A 16,409-nucleotide genomic window follows, 5' to 3' on the forward strand; every position below is an offset into this window, starting at 1 on the left:
TAAGTTCGAATTATCCAGTGCAAACACAGAACAGAGAAAGCAGGATGACTGAAAAAGAGGAAAACACACACAAACACAAAAGAAAATAAATAAAATTGAAGCACTACAGAATGGGCAGTGGTAAATGACTCTTCCTTGAAATAACAGGCATTACTTCTTCCTGTTCAAAAACTTCACAATAAAAAAAAAACATGTTCACAGAAGTATGCCATCATGGCTTTGTGTCTTGCATTCTCAAAGTTCCTTAATCTCCTCTTCTAAGGTTTCTTTGGATATGAATACATTTGTTAGTTACACATCTCCCCAACCCTTGCACCTTCTCTCTATTGCCCAATCTCTTTCCTAATATTAAACCCAAAGACGATAACATTTCTTCTTTTGACTCCTAAATCTCATACCAATTGCTATGTTAATTTTCAAATCAACTCTGCAAATAACTCAAATATTGAGGTAGCCTCCAGTTCTAAATTACTACAGCTTGGATGTGTTGTTGTTGTCTACTACTGTATAACTTCTACATCCAACAAGCAATCAACACAACACACCAAAAGTTGCGTCTGCTATATAGAGCCAAACAATATCGAACTGAAAGCAGCCGGATAACATTAGCATCCACCCTGCTGTCTACCTTTCATATGCCTCACCTATTCTTATCAACATCCAATCCACCTTGGCAACTAAACTATAGCAATGCTATAATAAAACAGACAGATTTGCATCCAAAAAGCCATACTCTATGCACCACTGTACTTCCCTCAGGTACCATAATTGGCTTGAGCTACCCTACCTTCTAACCCACTCTCAACTTCAACATGCACACAGATTATACTTTCACGCTAAAAATACCCTGCCCTAAGTAGTATACTACAACTCCACTCCACCAATACAGCTATCTGGGTTTGGAATAATGGTTAAGGTCTTTACTTCACAGACTTAAAAAGTGCAGGGTTTGAGTCTGACCTCTGGTTATTGGCTAGGCATAACATGCCCTGTAGGGAAGTTAATCTCATATGAAATAAACATTCCTCTCGATTCACAAATTTCACAACAAAGCAGGAAATTCTCTTTACTCCAATTGTATCTCAAACTCCTGGAACTCATGTGCCCTTCACATTCCTTAACAATACACATATCTTAAAAGGTAAATCAAAACTGTTACTGCTTCTTGACTTCTGGCTTTGCCCTGCTATTCCCTTAGGCTAAATTATTCCTAAACTCCCTCTCCTATATACACATACCAGTGGCTAATCACTTCTCTTTTATTTTTCTTCTACTCTTATGACAAATTGCATATAATTATATCTGACCTAACCTACTGCATCCAACACTGCCTATGTTGCTGCAAAAAGACACTTGTTCATTTCATAATTATATGCTTCATTTGTCCTAATTTCGTATGTAATGCTGCTATTTGTTACCTCAGCATTCTGTATATTCTATACTACCACTGTAAATAGTTCTTGTGGAACTTTGTATATAATGCTGCTAACTGTTATCAGAGTATTCTGTATATTGTATATGTATTACTGATATTATTTCTTGTGGAGCTTTTCTCCCTGGGCATCCACTGCAAAGGGACTTGTTTGTCACTTCAGGCACTCCCAGTAAACAAATGGAAATAAAGTGATGACTGGGGCAAGCCTTCTCACTGCTCTACCCTCTTTGAATAACTGTTGAAGCTCAAGTACCACATTCCTTTGTACATTTACACACCTAAGAACCCTTCTTTACCTATAATTCTTACTAACAATCATCCATCTATCCTTCCCTTAACTATCTCTGACATTCTTTTCTGGGTTTACTTACACTCTACATTTCTCATCTTTCCATCTCATGTTTTAGAATGCACTTTGCTCTGACTGTCCTAAGAAGTCATAAACATTGTGTGCTAATGCAAGAAAAAAGAAGTTATGTACTCACCATAACATTTCATGTTTGTAGTCCATCTCGCCCTTCATTCTTACATATGGGTTCAGAGCCGATCCTCGGCTCCGACTCGGCCGATTACAAAGCTCAAAGTCTCTCAGTTGGCTCGTGGCAAGGTAGGTAGCCCATAGTGCACTAGTAAAAATCCCCAGATCTTGTTTGCTGCTGTCTAAAAAGTGACAGAAGGTATTTCCATGAGGAAAAACAAAGATGAAAGGTCTCCAACCCTAAGGAAGATATATACTATTTTGTCTCCAGATCCTCCAATGATATATGGATGGGGGTAGGAGGGTGGGTTCATAAGAATGAAGGGTGAGATGGACTACAAACATGGAACGTTATGGTGAGTACATAACTTCTTTATGTTGTGTAGTCCTATCTCGCCTTCATTCTTACATACGGGACAGCATCCCTAGCACCTTTTTTCTTGGGTGGCTCACGGGAATATACTCCTAAGAACCGTGGAACCAAAAGAGGCTCTGCCCCTGGAGGCCAAATCCAATTTGTAATGAGTAATGAAAGTATGAGGGGTAGCCCAAGTTGCTGCTGCACATATACTGTCCATTGGAATTCTGGCTTGAAAGGCAGTAGATGTGGATACGGATCTGGTAGACTGAGCTTTAATTTTAAACGGGAGTTCTTTGCTATTAGAAGAGTAAATAAAAGATATACAATTTGAAATCTAGTTTGATAACGTTATCTTGGAGACTGGCATACCTTTTCTCGTCTGCGAAAAAGATACAAGCAATTGGTCTGATCTCCTAAATTACAAACAAAACTCACTTTTGATGCAGGAACCAACTGTAAAAAAATTAAAGGTCACAGACAGCAGTGTTAACTGATGTTGTACAAGATCTACATATGTTTGGCAGGACTTTGACTTTGAAAACGATGTTTAAGAATGATGCTTATAATGATTATGTTTTTAAAAAAACTAGTCTATTTGTGCCCCCACCCAATTCTACCATTGACCTGTTTATAAATGTTTGTGATAGACAACTCAAACAGAAGTTTTTGGATAAGCACAATGACCACTTTTTTAACTTAACCTCTGATGAGAGGTGAGCTTTATCAGATTTGAATATTTTAAAGTTGACAATCCTATCATCCCAATATTACATGGCCTCCCGAAGATACACAAAGATCTCTATAGACCACCAGTGAGACCCATAGTGTCTAGTAGGGGTTGGCTGACAGAACCCTTGTCCATTTTTGTTGAGAAAAATCTTTGTACTGTTTTGAATGACTGTAAGACTGTCTTGAAGGATACAAAAGATTTTCTCCCTCAGTTAACTAGCCAGCTTGGTAATATTACAGGAACTTGCTTCTTTGTCACAATGGATATAGTTTCACTTTTTACCATGATACCCAATGACTGGGGTATAGAGAATGTCAGGTCTCTGCTACATGCACATAATATATCTAATGATAAAATTAGACTTTTGTGTAGCTTATTAAATATTATTTTAGAAAATAATGTGTTAATTTTCAATGAAGTACACTACTTGCAAAAGGTTGGCGTAGCTATGGGCACAGCTTGTGCCAATAGCTACGCCAACCTTACTTTGGTTGGATGGGAGACCCAACATATTCTTTCGAGTGACAGACATGGTTCCTCAGTTGGTTGGTATGTACGGTTTGTAGATGATATTTTTTTGCTTTGGAAAGGGACTGAACAATTGTTATTGGAATTTTTTCAATATATTAATGGTATGAATGATTTCTTACAGTTCACTTATAAATATTCATCCACAAAGATAGATTTTTTAGATGTACAGTTAAATAGAGATATGTTAGATTCAGTTACTACTAGTGTGCATAGGAAGAGTGTAAGAAAGAACAGTATCCTGCACAACAACAGTATGCATCCGAACCACACTAAACAGAATGCCCTTAAAGGACAGGTTTTTCGTATGATGTGTCTCCATAATAATGAAGTTGACTTGAATATCGCTCTAGCTTCTCTGAAAGATGAATTTCTAAGCAGGGGCTATAAGAATGATATCATCAATACGCAGATTTCAGAAGCTTGGAAGGAGAGGTTGGGAAGATGCAGACCATTTTATGGCACGAACTCTAACACAGTGTCTATGCAGATGCCTAATGGCATAGATGAGTGTGGGTCTGTTAACAACACTGACAGAACTAAACAGAGAATGCCTCTGACTTTTGCTAGCAACATCAATACAGTATGTGATGTTATTAGTACAAATTGGGACATCTTACTAACAATACCAGAGTTACTGGGGTTATTAATAATAAACCAGATTTTACGTTTAGGAACAATAAATTAACTTCAATTATTGCATCATTTTCAAGGCTGAATTTTATTGGATGTATTACATTTAAATATTGAGCAACAGTTGCTATGTTTATTATAGTCTGAAGAAGCGGAGTCTTGATCCGCGAAAGTGCTTACCCTTGTTTTTGTACTTATTAAATATTTTAGCGTCAAGCTGTGCCTGGAACCTGTGCTGCTTTTTCTTGATCTCCTAAATTCCTTGGTTCTATGTAGATAAAACCTTAACTGTCTGTGAACATCAAGTTGATGGAACTTATATTCTGCTTTGTTTGAATGATTAGGAAAAAAGACTGGCAGTTCAACAGTTTGATTCATATTAGATTGAGAACAAACCTTGGGGATGAAGGACGAATTTGTACGAAGTGAAACTCTCTCTCTGAAAAATTAAGTAAGGAGGTTTGACTGAAAGTGCTTGCAACTCTCACACTCTTCTGGCGGATGTAACGGCTACTAGAAAAATGGTCTTCCATGAAAGGAACTTTAAATCACAAGTATGTGCGGGTTCAAAAGGTGGGGAGGTAAGTTTAGAAAGAACAAAATTTAGATCCCAGGGAGATGCAGGTTCTTGAAAAGGAGGTCTTAGCAAGGTAGTACCTTTTAAAAATGATTTACACAATCTGTGAGCCATAAGATTAGGTTTGTGTTGTGTCCCAAATGAAAACTGGAGACAGCTGCTAACTGAAATTTGATTGTAGCAGCAGCTGATCCCTGATGAAACTGTTCAGTTAGGAATTCTAACACTAAGGGAATGGAGGCTGTGTATGGATCTATGTTTTAGCTTGTGCCCAGAGACAAAATCTTTTCCATTTGCTAGCATACAATTTTCTCGTAGAAGGCTTGTGAGATGATGTCAGGATATGCGTAACTGCAGGGGTGAAATCAGGAAGCCTGACTAGGGATGGAAGTGCAGTAACTACGCTGTCAAGTTGAGGGTGTGGAAACAGGGATGGAAAGTGCCTGACATATGTGTCAGAAGGTTTGGTATTGGGTCCAGAGTCCATGGATCGTCCAGAAGGTGAAGCCCGAGAAAGGGGAACCAAACCTGACGAGGCCAGTAAGGAGGGATAAGAATCATTCTGCTTCCCAAGGTCTTTGCTTTCTGGATCACTTTAAATATTAGCGGAAAGGGAGGAAAGGCATAAAGAAGTCCCAAGGGCCAATTGTGAACAAGTGCATCTCTCGGTGTCTCCCCCGGGGGGGATAAGGGAGAAGTAGCTGCTGCATTTGGCGTTCATTGGGCTGGCAAACAGATCGCAGCAAGCCTGTCCCCATTTGTGGAAAATCTGTTACGTGACTTCTTGATTCAGAGACCACTCATGAGGCATCAAGATTGCCCTGATGAGCTTGTCGGCTATCACACTGGTTGTCTCCAGGATATGCATTGCAACTAGAAAGCGTTGGGAAGATATCGCCCACTGACAAACAAGAAGAGCATCTCGACACAGGGGGTAGGATCCAGTTCCCTCTTGTTTGCTTATATACCACACCACTGACATATTGTTTGATTGGCTTGCTATTGTCCCTAGAGGAAGAAAGTTGTGAAGTGCTTGCAATGCTAGTAGCACTGCTCTCATCTCTAGGACACTGATATGCAAGTGAGCCTCGTGTTCTTGCCATGTGCCTTGGCCTGTCCTTCCTAGATAATGCCCCACCACCCAATCTGGGAGGCATCTGTGGTCACAGTAGCAATGGGTTGGTAAGAAATGAATGGTATCCCTATCATTAGTTGATTGGACTGGATCCACCAACGAATGTCCTTTTTGCAAGATTCTGTTATTAAAATGGGATGAGACAGAGGCAGTTGTTGAAGAGACCACTGGAAAAAGGGTAGCCATTGTAGAATTCTCATAAGTAGTCTGGCTAGTGTAACTAGAGTTATAGTAGAGGCCATGGTTCCCAGAAGTTTGAGCACTGTCTTTGCTTTGATTTTGTGTTGGGGAAGCAGGCTGTATATCTGTTGTCTTAGATTTTGTATTCTGTCTGCAGGAAGGCGAGCCTTCACTGCGACTGTGTCTATTTCTGCATCTATAAAAGTCACACACTCAAAGGGCGACAATTTATAGTAATCTCTAGCTGAGTGCAGAGTCGGATGGCTGAATCCCTGGCTTGTAGAAGTAGGTAACTGGTGTTGGCATTCAGGAGCCAGTCGTCCAGGTACGGAAACACTTGTGGAATCCAAGACGTCTCAAGTGAGCCGTTACCACTGCCATGCATTTGGTAAACACCCTAGGGGCTGTGGTGAGAACAATGGGCAGAGCACGAAATTGGTAATGACTGGCTCCCAGCCGGAAGCGTAAATGACTCCTTGATGCTGTGTCCATTTTTTATGTGGTAGCATGCATCTTGGGAGGTCTATGGAGCACATCCAATTGTCTTTCCCTAATAGAAGGAGTATAGACTGCAGTGTTACCATTCAGAACTTGGACTTCTTCACTGATTCGTTTAACTTGCTGAGATCCAAAATGGGCCTCCAGTCCCCTGTTCATTTTGGCACTAAAAATAATCTGGAGTAAGTTCCGAATCCTATCTGGTCTGCTGGGACAGTTTGGATGACTCTCTTTTGAAGCAACTTTTGGACTTCTATAGTTGCTTGATCCCTGTGACTGGGTGGAACATCTGGAATTTTGTTGGTGGAATGAGGTGGAAAAGAGAAGGGTATGGAGTATCCCCTAGAAATTATTCTTTGTATCCACATGTCATGGGTGATGTCGTGCCAGGCTTCTGGGTACAAAGATAAGCGACCCCCCACTGGCTCTAAAGAAGTGCAGTCGGCCCCCACTTCAGGAGCGCTGATAGGGACGTCCACGAAAGGAATCGCAGCCACCCTGGTTTTGCCGACTTCCCCTGCCTCTAGGGCGACGTCTATCATTACTTCCTCCCCCTCTACCCCTGGAGAAGGAATCAACTTGTGCATCTGGGAAAAATCTCTGAGATTTCTTGAACCACATTTTCACGCCTCTCTGACCCTTAGGGTATGGTCTAGAAGGGACGGAAAAAAGTAGTCCTACAGCAGAGAGAGTTTTCCCTTCCTGCTTGCATCTGGCGAGTGTATCTTTTACCTTTGGTTCAAACAGAGAAGAACCGTCAAAGAAAAAAAAAGAACCGTCATTTACTGTTGGTAAATGTAGATTTGAAGGGCTCTGCAAAATTACATAAGCACATCCAAGAATGTCTCCTAAGGGACACTCTTGAACCCACTGCCCTGCTCGCTTCATCTATTGCATAAGATATCAGCAATGGAGTTTAAGGTAGACAACTGAGGGGTAACCTTCTCAGGGACTCCTTCAGCTAAATTACCTCGGACAGCATCTCCTAGCTCCTTCAGGAGATCTCTTTGAAGCCTAGTGAAATGGGTGAGGTAATTCAGTGGTCTGAGTGTAAAAGCCGCTGAAGAGAAGATATGCTTCCCGTATCTGTCCATCGTTCGAGACTCCTTGTTTGGTGGGTGGACAGATAAGGAAGTTTCCACTAGTTCCTTCTTTGTGGCTGCTGCCACCACTATGGCATCTACAGGCACACCTTTAGTCAAAAAACTCTTTCTCTTTTGGGGCTGAAGGAAATTTGTTGGGCCTTCTGGGGACTGGTTCCACGGCATCAAGAGTTTCCCACACATTTCAACTGACTAAATCTAACAGCTCATCGAAAGGTGGAGACACCTAAGAGGCTGAAGGTTGAGACCCGAAAGCCTTCAGGTACACTGATTCCTCATAAGAAGTGGTGACAGTGGGCAGCCGCCTCTCTGTTTCAGGATCTCTAAGATATCTACGAAGGAGATGATATCAGGGGACAACCCAGGGGACCCTTCTGACTCCTTGAGGTCAGTGTCAGAGGTGATGGACTCCATACTTCCTCTTGCAAGTTCTCTTCAGAGGAGGCTCCTCAGAAGGGCATTCTGGGGAGGTCATCCAATGGGGGCTCCTGAGGCTGCGGGTCTCTGTTGTCAAGAGAGAGAGAGATGGTGCTGATACAGAGGTCAGAGCTAGAGGGGGAAGAGCATCGGTACCCTCGTGTGGAACTGAAGACCTAGACAGCACGCTCCTCATCATCTCAAAGCCAGATCTCTCTGGTTCTAAGGATACCCCCATTTCCACAGAAGTGGAAGTAGCCCACGGCTCCAAAGCGATCGTCACTGAGACAGATGTAGGATCCGAGCTCAACCGAGCTGACGCACCAAGAGGTTGGCTCGGAACTGAAGAAGTTCGGGTCCAAGCATCCCTGTCGAGGCCGACTAGTGAGCTTCAGCTCCTAGACGCCAAGGACGGCACCAAAGTTGTGAGAGTAGAACTCGGCTCCGAGACAGACAATAGAGGTGCTGGAACCGACGGTTCCACAACAAGTGGCACCGATAGCTCTGGTTCCGAAGGACCGACATGGCTTGGACGAGGAACAGAAGCAGGTAATATGGCCTTAGACTGCTCCGAGAGAGTGGATCAGAGGCGGCAACAAATTAGCTAGTGCTGATGACTTCAAAAGACTAAGCACTACTCTCTCTACATCCTCTGCAGAAAGACTCTTAGAGGATCTGGAAGACAAGGTAGGTGATCTAGATCTCTGTAAAATCAGAGATCTGAGTGTTGGGGAAACCGGTAGTAATTCTCTAGACCGGCACCATGGTAAGTGTTCAGTATTCTGTTCCAAAAAACTTGGGGCCGAGACTGGAGTGTCGATGTCAATAATGTCGACCGGCTCCGAAGACAGTGGAGCTGAAGAGGTAGAAGGTTTTTCCAATTTTGTAATTTTTTGTGGAGGTCCAGATAAAACAGTCGGTGTGGGAGACTGTCTCTTGACCGACTTGATCTTCTCTTTTTTAGAAGAGGGAGACCTGGAACGCGATGATAAAGAGTTGGCTAAATCCTCCTCAAAGGAAGGTTTAAGGAGACCTTTCAGGATCAATTTGTTCTTCCTTTCCTGGAGGACCCGAGAACTAAAGGAGTGGCAAAAGGAACATGTCTCCTGAAGACGTATGGCTCCCAGGCAGTAAAGACAAATACTATGTCCGTCAGTCAGGGACATTTTTTGAGAACATTTGAGACACTTTTTAAAATCCGAAGGTTTATGATCCTTTGATTCCTTAGATATTGTCACAAAAAGCAATCATAAGAGGGAAAAACAGGAAGAGAGGAAAGGTCCTCTAACTTAAACGGGCCTAGCCCTGCTAAGAAGCACTGCACACAAGGAAAAAACAACAGAGGACTAGGTCCTCTAACTTAAACGGGCCTAGCCCTAAACAGAGGAATAAGCGACGTCAACAATTTGCAACAACAATTGCAATAAATTCAACAAATACTCTAACTAAATAGTTCTAGCTAATAAGAGTTAATAAAGAAGCACTGCACACAGCTATTAATTTTAAACTACTTACTCTAGTGAAACAAAAGGCTAGAATAGGTCCTAACCAAAACACAGACCTACGCCGAACAGAGAAAAATTTAGCAAAAAACTAGCACACAGAAGAAGGGATGCCACTCAGAAAGAAAAGGGCCTGCAGAAGCGATGGCCAACAAGTTTTCAACAACAATTTGCAAAAACTCAAAAAGCACGCTAACTAATTTACTACTAGAATAACAACAGTTAAGCTATTTATACTAAACTACTACTAATATCAAAAAAACGATCACTAAAGAAACTGAATAATGAAGAAATTCCAACTTAGCCACGGCCAAGGAAGAGAGGACTTCTGAACTCATAGACATGGCAAACCACAGAACATGCATTATTTATTTATTTATTGATATTTACTTACCAAGAAAGTCTGACTGGGCAGAAGCCCATTTTCAGAGGAGGTCATGGGAGAAATGCTCCAAAGGATCATGCGTAGTAGGTCTTGTACACTGCAGGCAAAGTACAGTTGTGTCATCAACTTGCCATATTTGTAGATGTTTGAGTGCAGTCATTGATGCAGTAAGAACTTCAGTGATCTCTGCCACAGGTAAAACTCTATGTCTGTCCTGAGTTTCTGAGCCTGACCGCCCCTCTCACCTCCCACTGCATAAAAAACATATGGTCAGCCATTGTCTGTTCCTAGCCAAAGATTACCCAGACTTGGAAAGCTAAGATGCTTTCTTAGTAGAAAAGTAAAACAAAATGTTAGAGACAAAGCATGTCCTATTAGTAGGCCTCTCAACCTCTCTACATTGTCTCAGACAAGGGCTCAAATAATTAACCTAGATGGGGAGATCATACTATAGTAGGTATAAGAAGAGAGGCCTCTAGATTGCTGCACTACCTCAATTCTACAGGTCACTGAAGGAGGAGGGTGCGAAAATGGAAAGCAGCAGTGACTAAACTCGAAAAGCAGTCATAACTTCAGGGATGACTCCCACACTATTGTTTGGTAGTTGTTAGCACTACTGATAACAGCAGCATGAAATTTATGATTGCCTCTGCAAACCCTGAGCTAGCTCTAGACATGATGTCTAGCCTGTAATAGTTACAGAAAGTGCACACCAAGGACTACGTGACTGCTTGCAGGATGTTATTAAGGAGACTGTCTTTAGGAAGGGCACTGTGGTAAATGTGCCTTTTGAAGAATGACATCTGTATTCCCTGGCAATTGCTTGCCATGGAACCCATGGCGGAAAATAATGCAATGAGAACTCCACTTTGAGATGGTTTGCTTTGAGATGGGAAACCCTTTCTTGTTTTCTACAAAGGCTACAACAAGCTAATCTATCTTTCTGTAATACTTTGTGGTATGCAGGTAGTAACTTAATGGTCTGTGAACACCTAGGGAATGGGGGATTTCTTCCCATTTGTTCTGTGGTCTGGAAAAAAAGAACACTGGGAGATGGACAGCCAGATTCAGAGCCACTTCTGTCACTACCTTTGATATAAAGGAGGGATTGGTGCACAAAGTGTCCCTTGTCTGCATACAGTGCATCTATCTCAGTGGAAAGCAAAAAAAGGTTACTTGCAAATGTTGTCCTGCAAATGTGATAACCTCTTGGTATATGTGACCATCAACAAGAATACAATCTTCCACTCAGAATACAGTGGATAAGAAGCCTGTATGAGTTTTTCATAGAGGATGGGAGAGAACGGCTACAGGGGCTCACCCATCCTTAGGTGAGGAGGTGGCTCTAGCTTGCCCCAAGGTAGACACCTGTCAGCAGCACTAAATGTTGTTAAAGAGTGAATTTCAGCCTGGAGAGCCCATTCCTAGTAGCAGAGGTGAGCTCATGAGATGGAGCATGCTTCCCCCTCTGGAAAAAAAAGTGATGATGGAGCTTGGAGTGGCTGCGGAGCAGGGACAGCAGTGGTCCCAAGGGGAATAAGGTAAGTTGCCCCACCTCCATGCAACTCAGCTTCTGCTGGGGAATGGAAGGGCTGATTGGGATTCAATGGGAGGAGCGAATGGGCCTCAGGAAACTCTCCTAGCCTGGAAATGCCTGGCTTCTATCCCCTGGAACAAATGAGCCACCTAGTTGTTGATTATGAAGTCCTGAGGGATCCTTAAAAATGTAGTCCTTCATGAGAAAAAATGTGTGTGCACTAAATCCTAAACCTGCTTGTTCAGTTGGAGAAAGGATCAGTTTTTGTAGCATACAGTTCAAGTCCCAGGGCAGTACAACTATCCTGATAAGAAGCCCGAGATGCAGCACCCCTTTCTGAAGCTATCTCACTGTCCTTCTATAGGTGATTGGAGGAACCATGGGTAGGCATGCCACTATGGCAGATAAGTTGGCTTTAATGAAAGTATATGCAAAGCCTAAATGGAACAGATTTGTGAATATTCTACGACCTTTAGTATGGACCGTAGTAAGATGTCTTCGCATTGCTTCAATAGGTCCACCAACCTGGGCACAACCACTGGGTCTTTACCTGCCATCAACCACAGATGGAAAACCAATACTACCCCAACACAACAGGAGCTAATAAGGATAACTCTTGGCTCTTCCTCCTATACTTCTGGGATCACTTTTAGAATTAGGAAAGAGGTGGAAAGGTGCAAAGAAACTTGCACTTCCAGCAAATGGAGTATTGCCCTGACTTTTGGGTGGGAGGGCTCTAGAACAATTTTTTCCGATTCTACAGCTCTTGTAGGACGCAAAAAGATCCTTCTCTGGCATTCATTTTTTTCTGTTCTAGGGACAAGACCTCCCTGTGCATTTGCTACTTGTAAGAGTGTCCTGCACCTCTGCTCAGTGGGACCACTGTTAACTTGAAAGTATACTACCCTAAGTGCTAATCCACTGACTACAGCTGATTCACAAATCTTCAAGGCCATCCTGGGACAACCCATCACTCTTCTCTTCACCAGCACTTGGGTCACTAATCACATGAGCTGTAGTCGGCCCTCCTTCCCTCTATGCCACAGAACCAGGTATACGGTTGATGTGCAAGTAGGTATCTGTTAGTTTTCAGATTTTGTTTCCCTTTTTGAATAGGGCAGTGATCTCTACTCATGCAGAAACTGTTTTTATCCCTTGCAGGGTGTTTGCATTCCACTTGGTTGAGCAACAACTAAGAGGAGCAGAGTGTGCAAAAAGGTCTGTTGCCCTGCAAAAAATATAGGTCAAGGAGCTGGGTAATAGATGAACTATGATCAACCAATTAGTATTTCATGCGTCTGACACAACCGGGTTTTTTTTTTGTATCCTTTTCTCTCGACTGCCTGCCAACCATCAGCCCTGCCAAGAATCATTCATCCCAAACATGCCACCTAAAGCAAGAAAGTATTCTAAATTAACAATCTACAAATATAATATGTTCCTATTAAACAATCCTTAAATCAACCTTGGGGGGCTACAGACATCTGCAAATCCCTGGACACCTTGCTGGATTTCTGGAGGAAAAATTAGAGATCATGATTAAAGTGATGAAGCAAAGTTTTATTTTTACATAAAAAAGTGTTTGCATACATTCATTTACATGCGAACACTTATGTAAAAAAATTCAAAGCAGTTTTTCAGAAAATTAATATTTTAAATTACTTTGAACACAGGAGCACAAGATAATCATGCTGAATTAATGGCAATAATATTAATATGGCAGGAGGAAGCATGCATATCACTTGGGGGACAATTTAGAGTGACTAAATGCTTGTGAAAGAATTTAGCTGACAACCTGTTAAAGCAAAAGTTTTGCAAAGAACACAAGTAAGCTTTTAACTACCACATCCACCCAATACATTTGATCTTGGTTCCCAATACAGTTGTTGAATCGTTATCACATCATAGCCCAGGGACATCATGCTGCACCAACCTCCAACCTCCTCCTCCTCCTAATTGCATGAAGAAATGCTTTGCTGTGCCATGCTTTGCCCTCACCCCCTTCCTATAATATAATCCCCTTTACTTATCAAGACTTGCCTGCATGGGGGGGGGGGGTGCCTTGGTGCTACTAGATGGGCTAACAGTAAAACATGTAAACTTCCATAAATCCCATACCATAATTAGTATCACTCTGCTAGATATAGAGTTAAAAAGTCTACTTTACTAGCCCCTCCCAATTAGACAGAATACCATGGCCTAGAATAGTTAAAACTCTCTAGCTCATTTGCTATACACCATCTCACCTACTGTAGACCAACTTTTGGAACCACTGGAATGCAGTCTACTCTTATACCATCTGTTGCCAGCCAGCTTGTTAGTCCTAGGCACCCGAGGCTGAGTACATGCTTAGGACAACCACTTATACTTATTCTTACTGAATCTACATACAAGAGGTGTAGATACTTACTAAATATGGAAGCTAGCCTCTCATCGAAACATATTATCGGTACCCATACCAACCTCACACCAGTAGGGCACTTAGTCTTTTTATGCTGAAGTACTTAAAAAAAAAATCTCTCTTTAAGCCTCAAAGGGCTCTGAAGCACAGACCTGACACAAACATTCCTTAGCAAGGAAAAAGATACTCCCCCAACTGCACATATTGCACCATCCAAACACACTGTAAATAGTCACAAAACTGGATACCCAAGCCCTTATGGCTTCTTGGACAAGCTGCTACATATGAAAATACCCTAACCATAGGTGACTTTATAGTGAGAGATAGACGGACCATTCACCAGACTGCACAAAGAAAGGGTGACTGTAAGCTGCATGCCAGGAGCCAGGATATGAAAGGTAACTATAGCACTCAATCCCTTTCACCTCAGGTACACATGGCATGCTTGTTGTTCATGGAGGTGTGGCTGCCTTGAGACATACATTCTTAAATTACGTAACAAAAGACATATTGGAGGTCTCTGAGCACATATCTGAGGCTGGTATGCAACTAGTCTTGAGCAGCATCCTATCTTCATTGACAATGACCTTGCAATATGAACAAAAGGTCACCAACTTCAACAATTTGTGCAGTTATTAGTGGCAGTCCAACTATGCCATCTTGGAAAGAGATGTTGATAGTCCAGTTTTGCTAGGGATGGTCTGCACCTCTCTCCTCAAGATTTTCGTATACTGGTTAAAAACCTTTTTCATTCCCACAGTACATTTTTCGGCAATGTTGGTCTGTTCCATCTAACAAAACTAGCCAAACCAAATCAGGACAGTATAAACCTAGCATTGCTCAATACTAGAAAACTGAATAATAAATTGTCCTCCTTAGAAGCTCCCTGGAGCAGAGAAAATATTGACATCTGAATCATCACATAAACATGGTTCCAATGCAGTGACAAAATATCATCTTTAAAACAATTCAATGCCTACTACTTGCTTAGACCCTATACTGGGGGTGCCTCTGTTACTAGTAGTGGTGCATCCATAGTAATTTTCCATATAACTTCAAATGTACAGCTATCATCAACTTTCTGAAGGTCTCCCAGGTCCTAAAAGAGGGGCTAAAATAAGCAAACCAATGGTGCAAAACTATGATCTAAAGCTAAATGTAATCATGTCCTTTGGAAAACCATGACACCCTTGCACTTACCACATAAATGATACCACAATACCAGTAGATTGCCAGGCACCCAGAATTACTGCTGCACAGATTAAAACAGCACTGTCCAAGGCCAAGAATACAGCTTCTATGGGACCTGACAATATCCCTGGCTGTGTTCTACATGAACTACAGAGTGAAATGGCACCTCACCTGTGTGCCCTGTTCAATCACAGCCTCACCTCAGGCTTTGTCCCTACCGAATGGTGCACTACTACAGTCATCCCTCTCCACAAAGGAGGAGCGATTACAGACCCTGGGAACTACCGCCCCATTAGCCTGACAAGTCTGATATGCAAAGCTATGGAACGCATCATCATGGACCTAATACACAAGGATATAGGGACTCTCCAAACTCTGGATCCCACACAGTTTGGTTTTGTGAAGGGTAGATCATTGACTTCTTTGAGTCAGTCACCAGAGCTGTGGATGAAGGCAATGTGATTCATACAGCCTACCTTGATCTGGCCAAGGCCTTTGATACCATTCCCCACTCAGGAATCATAGAAATGCTCACTAAGCTAGACATCAAGCCATATATCACTAGGTGGGTTGCAAACTGGCTCACAGATAGAAACCACAGAGTGAAAGTAGCTGACTCCAAGCGAGACTGCCGACCAATCACAAGTGGAGTTCCACAGGGTTCGGCCCTAGGTCCCCTCCTGTTTGTTATTTATTTCTCTGAATTCCAGGCCAACACGAAGGGACTCTAGCTGACAAAGTTCACAGATGATTGCAAGTTGACAGCTATTATTAACTCCCCATGACTGGTGTCAGAACCGTGGCCTTAAGCTCAATGCCAAAAAATCTGCCGTCATCTCCTTTGGGAAAAACACTGTTCCCATGAATTACCACATCGATGGTAGTCCACTGAATACAGAAGGGGTTATAAGAGATCTGGGAACACAGGTTGACAGCAACCACGCTTTTGACTACCACATTGCCACTGTGGTCATAAAGTCCTTCTATGTGGCACATCACATTACTAAGGGTTTGCATCCAGGAAGAAAGAGGTCATCGTTCGTAGACCATGTTCATAGGTGTGTACTAGGCTAATGGCTCTGGAGCTTTTACAAGCCTAGCCCATAGAAGTGCCCTGGTATCATGCCACCCAACTTTATTTCCCAGTGCCTCTCTCAAGTACAGCCACTGCAATGATCCCCGGGGAAAACTTTCTATTTCCCATCCACTCATCAAGATTTCTCTTGAAGAGGGCCAGTGAGGTGATCTGCTTAACATGTATGGGAAGGATATTCCACAGCATGGGCGGTGAATGACATCAGCAGACCTTGTAAAGTAG

At 42.4% G+C, this 16,409-nt stretch overlaps 1 protein-coding gene across 1 annotated transcript in view; it reads right to left on the reverse strand.

The window, feature by feature from the left end:
* VPS35L (VPS35 endosomal protein sorting factor like) overlaps positions 1–16,409 on the reverse strand; it is a gene marked incomplete in the record, with an annotated part of 3,288,436 nt that overhangs the window by 3,219,675 nt on the left and 52,352 nt on the right.

Source organism: Protopterus annectens, chromosome 12.part0, assembly GCF_019279795.1.
Source record: "Protopterus annectens isolate FY-2018-M chromosome 12.part0, PAN1.0, whole genome shotgun sequence".
Lineage (NCBI taxonomy): Eukaryota > Metazoa > Chordata > Ceratodontiformes > Protopteridae > Protopterus > Protopterus annectens.